We start from the raw sequence: 5,140 nt of genomic DNA on the forward strand, positions 1-5,140 counted from the left end.
GCCGCTCCGCCGCTCACCCCCGGCGCCGCGCGGGCTCCGGCCCCTCCATCCGCGGCCGGCCGGGCGGCGGTTCTCGGCGCTCTGTCCCGCCCGCCGCCCCGGGCCCAAGAAACTTCGGGGGGGCGGGGCCGGGGCCGGGGGCGGGGAGAGGCTTCCGGGGGCCTGGGGGCGGGGCCTGACGAGCGGACTCGCGGGGCCCGGAGGCCCGGGCTGGGGCTGGAAGCCGCGGGGCGGGGCCGAGGGAGGAGCCTGGGCGGGGCCGGGGTCTGGGGACCGGGAACCCGAGCGGGAGGAAGAGGGAGGGACCGGGCGGGGGGAGGCTCGGCGACCCGCGGAGGGAGAGGGACTGGGTGGGTTTCTAGGGTGCGGGGGACCCGAGGAGCGGGGGAGGGGGCTTCCGGCTAGAGGCGGGGGAGAGGGGCGCGGGCGGGGCCGAGGGCGGGGCCGCGCGGGGCGGGACCCCGCGGGCTCCGGGCGCGCCGGCGGTTCGTGCCCGTGAGGTCTCCTGACGGAGTGGGCCGGGGTTGCCAGGCTGGGCCCAGCCGCCCTGGGCGGCCCAGAGGGGAGGCCACAGGAGGCTCCTCTTCTTTCCTCCCCGACGCCAGGGCCGTGGCGACGACCTGGTTCTCTTCTCCCTGGAACCTCCTGGCAGGTCAGGGCCTGGAACTTGAGTCCCATCCGGAGAGTAATATAACCGGAAGACCTGGGCTGGGGAGCTGCGCTCCAGGGTCCCTTTGGGGGGGGAGGGGTTCTGCCCCTGGCTCTCAGGGTTCCCCAGCCTTCGTTAGGCATTGCTCAGAACTGTACCCCTCTCTGGTTCCAATACCTGAGGGCCGCGCCCATCCCCCGCCCCCATTCAGCGGTAATCTTGCATCGTTAACAACCTTGCTAGGGGAGTGAAATGTAGGGATCAGCAGAGAATGGTGTTAGTTATACCTTGCACCCTCATTTTACACTTAGAGAGAAACAGAGACCCAGGGAGAGAAAGGGACTGGCTACATCCTATCGTCCAGCCCCACCTCCCCCCAGCCCCACCCCCACTCCCACCCCACCTCTTTCCCCTTAGCTCTCAGGTCAACCCTGCCCCCATGTCTCAGCAGGAAGAATTAAGTGCCTGTGAGATCAATGGTGACCTCCTTTGGCTCTGGCTGCCATAGGAGCAGCTGCACCAGTTGATTGAGCTCTTCTTTCACTGCCTTCTGCTGGCCCTCAGGCTCCCAACCATTTCCAACCCCACATGGAAAAGGGCAGCCTGGGCACCCAGGGCCAAGGGAGAAGACCCTCATGCCTGGGTCTGGGTCTCTTTATCTAAAGAGATGAAGAAGCTTCAGCTCAGAGATCTGAGAAAATCAGTGTATGTGGCAATCTCTTGCAGCCACCACACGGTTATATTCCCTCAATCTGCAGAGTTGTGCAGCTGTTGCATCCCATGCTCGAGGGCTCAGAAGATCCTGTGTCTGGAAACTCAGATTCCACCTACAGGAAAACAGATACCCTGGGGAATTCATGTTGCTGCACAGAAGCAGCTCATGGTGGGGGTGGGGTGAGGTGGATTTTTTTTCTTTTTAATATGTTTCTATTGATTTTTTTAGAGAGAGAGAAAGGGAGAGAGAAACATGGAGATCGGCTGCTTCCTACATGCCCCCTACTGGGGATCCAGCGGCAACCCTGGCATGTGCCCTGACAGAGCATCGAACTGCCGACCTCTCAATGCATAAGACAACACTCGGCCAACTGAGCCACACCGGCCAGGGCATGAGGTGGGTTTTGATATCCCTCCAGCTCTGCCACTATGAGGAATAAGCCACTGATAACCACTTTAGCCTCAGTTTCCCCATCCTTCCCAGGCTGGCCCTCCAGTTGTTGCCTCTACACCACAGGCACTCATTCAACACAAATATTTTATTTGCCTTGATTGCTTGTCAGGCCCTACACTAATAACTGGATTATAATGGCAGGACCCAAGGTCCCTGTCCTCCATCAGGAGAGAAAGGCATGTAAACAGATAAGAAAACTATGTGTTAAATGTGAGGGTAAATGAGGAGAGGAACACCAAAACCAGCACAGAGGGGCAGGACAGGTATTCTAGGCAGAGGAGACAGTGTGAGCAATGGCACAGAGGTTTGAAATAGTAAGGAGAGAGAGAGAGAGAGAGAGAGAGAGTGAGTGTGTAGGGAGGCCAGGCTGGAGAAGCAGACAAAGCTCAGTGCAGAGAAGACCTTGAAAGCTGTGTTGAGGAGACTACCTTTTAACATCAGGGCAATGGGAAGTCATTGAAAGCTTTGGGCTGTGAAAGTGATGGAGTCTGCTTTGCATGTGCACCATGTAATCAACAAAGTTTATTGAGTGCTCTAAGTGGGGTGCTTTCCAATACTTCATCCTGGAATTTATCTATTAACTCAAAAGAATTAAGGGAGCCTCTTATCTGCTCACTGTACTAAACTTTTCACGTGTATCTCCTTTAATCCTCACACAGGTAGGTAGGTACCCATCCATGAAATAAATACAACTGTTAACCTCACTTTATAGAACAAGAATCCAAGGCTTGGACCCGTTTAAAGTCACTTAACTGGTAAGTGGTGGTGCAAGGATTCAAACCTTTCCTGACTCCAGAGTCTGTGCTTTCTACTAAATGACCTGTTTGGGCAGCATTGTGTGACCAGGCCACACAACATCTGGGCCCAGTCTTGGAGAGCTGATGAACCAGTAGGAGAGTCCTGAGAAGAGCTCTGATGAACAGAGTACACACACAGTGTGTGCTGAGAGCTGGTTCTCAGGGGGAGGGGCTGGAGTGACTGACTTGTATTCTACTGGGGTTAGTTAGACAGACGGAGGGGAAACAGAGTTCAGGAAGGGGGAACATCTCACAAAAATGAGAACTTGTAAAACATCTCGATTTGTCAGGGGAAATACAGGCAGATTTGTGTACTCACGTGCGTGTGGTGGTGGTGGGAGTGAGTTTGGAAAGATGCCATCAAGGAGGCAGCAGGAGCTAGAGCACTTAGGGCTTTGAGTGCTCACTGAAGGGATTTGAAATTCCTCCTGCAGCCTGGCCAGGCGTGGCTCAGCGGTTGAGCATTGACCTAGGATCCAGGAGATTGCAGTTCTATTCTCGGTCAAGGCACATGCCCAGGTTGCAGGCTCGATCCCCAGCTGGGGGTCTCCAATGATGACTTTCTCATCATTGATGTTTCTATCTCTCTCACTTGCTTTCCCTTCCTCTCTCTGAAGTCAATAAAGACATATTTTAAAAAAAAAGGAAAAATTCCTCCTGCAAGTAGCAGGGGCCACCGAAGCACTGAAGCAGGGTATGACACTGTTTTCATGACTCTGTGAAGAATGGCGACAGGGCAAGACAGGCCCACTGGGTAGGAAATTGTTACAGAAATCCAGGTTGGAAGTCAGGGAGCCTGAACCAGGCCATGGGTTATGAGGGTGGTAGGGACAGATTCGAGAGTAAAGAGACAGAGGGACCAGGACTCAGAGAAAATGGTTTCATTATTCACTGATTCATCCATTCAATCTCTGTTGAGTCTATGGTGTCTCAGGTGTTGTTCTAAACACACAGCACAAAGTCGTAAACCTGACAGGCGTGGTCTCTGCCCTCATGGAACTGGAAGAGAGAGATGATATAGGCCAGTAAACAAGTGAACATGACAGCAACAGAATGTGGTAAGTTCTCTAAGGGAAATACACAAGGCAATAAAATAGCAACTGGGGAGCCCATTTTAGCTACAACATGTGTAGTAGGGGGAAGCCTTTCGGCAGAGTAGATATTTCAGCTGAGACCTAAAAGATGAGAGTCACAAAAAGAGGTAGGGTGAAAGGGAGAGGTAGTTCATGCCGAGGGGAGAGCAAGTGCAAAATCCTGGCATAGGAAAGGGCTTTGGTGTTTAAGGAACATCAAGAAAGCCAATGTGACAGAAGCATGGTAATGGAGAGAGTGGTAAACTTAAGGTCACAGTGAAAGGAAGGGAGGGGGTTGGCCTCAGGCTATGGTAAGGACTGGATTTTATTCTAAGAGGAATAGCCTAGGGAGGCATAGAGGGCTTTTAATGAGAGCAGTAGCAAAATCTGATTTATATATTTGAAAAGATTCCACCTGCTGCTGTTTGGAAAAAGGATTGTAATGGGGCCAGAGTGGAAGCCCCTAATCCAGTGAGATTAGGAGGCTACTGCTCTAATCCAGGGGAGAGATGAGAGGCTGCTACCTCTAAGGAGTGAGGTGGGGATGGAGGAAAGTGAATAGGTTCAAAATACATTTTGGAGGCAGAAACAGGTTTTGATTGTGGATTGGATGTGGTAGATGAAGGAGAAATCAAAGATATGATGCAGATTTTTAACTTGAACCAAAATCGGTGATACCATTTACTGAGATAATGAAGACAGGAGAAAATCAGGTTTATTTGGTATTGGAGAAAGATTAAGAGCTCTGTTCTGGAGAAAGTTTAACATGCCTATTAGGCATCCTTGTGGAGATATCACAAGGACAAATGGAGGTATAATCTGGAGTTCAGGGGAGAGGAGCAGGCTGGAGACATAACATTGGGAATCATCATGTAGCTGATAATTAAACAATGAGATTGGACAGATAGAAGAAAAAAAAGTCCTCCTACATTGAGAGGTCTGGTTGAGGAAAGGGTTAGTTAGCAAAGGAGACCTAAAGGAAGCAGCCAATATGTAGGGAGAAACAAGGGGAGTGTGTTGTGGAAGTTAAGATTTTATTTTTTTATTTTTATTTTTTTCAAATATATCTTTATTGATTTCAGAGAGAGGAAGGGAGAGGGAGAGGGAGAGGGGTAGAAACATCAATGATGAGTCATCGATCGGCTGCCTCCTTCACGCCCCTCATTGGGGACTGAGCCCAAAACCTGGGCGTGTGCCCTGACGGGGAATCGAACCTCAATCTCCTGGATCCTAGGTCAGTGCTTAACCACTGAGCCACACCTGCCAGGAGAGGAGATTTTAAGGAAGGAAGATCAACTGTACCAGAGTTTCCATAAAATAAGTGTCAGCAGCCCTGGCCAGTGTGGCTCAGTTGGTTGGAGAGTCATCCTGTACACGGAAAGGTCGCGGGTTCGATTCCGCGTCAGGGCGCATACCCAGGTTGCGGGTTCCTCCCGATAGGGGTGCATACAGA

Source organism: Miniopterus natalensis, chromosome 1, assembly GCF_054644295.1.
Source record: "Miniopterus natalensis isolate mMinNat1 chromosome 1, mMinNat1.hap1, whole genome shotgun sequence".
Taxonomy (NCBI): Eukaryota; Metazoa; Chordata; class Mammalia; order Chiroptera; family Miniopteridae; genus Miniopterus; species Miniopterus natalensis.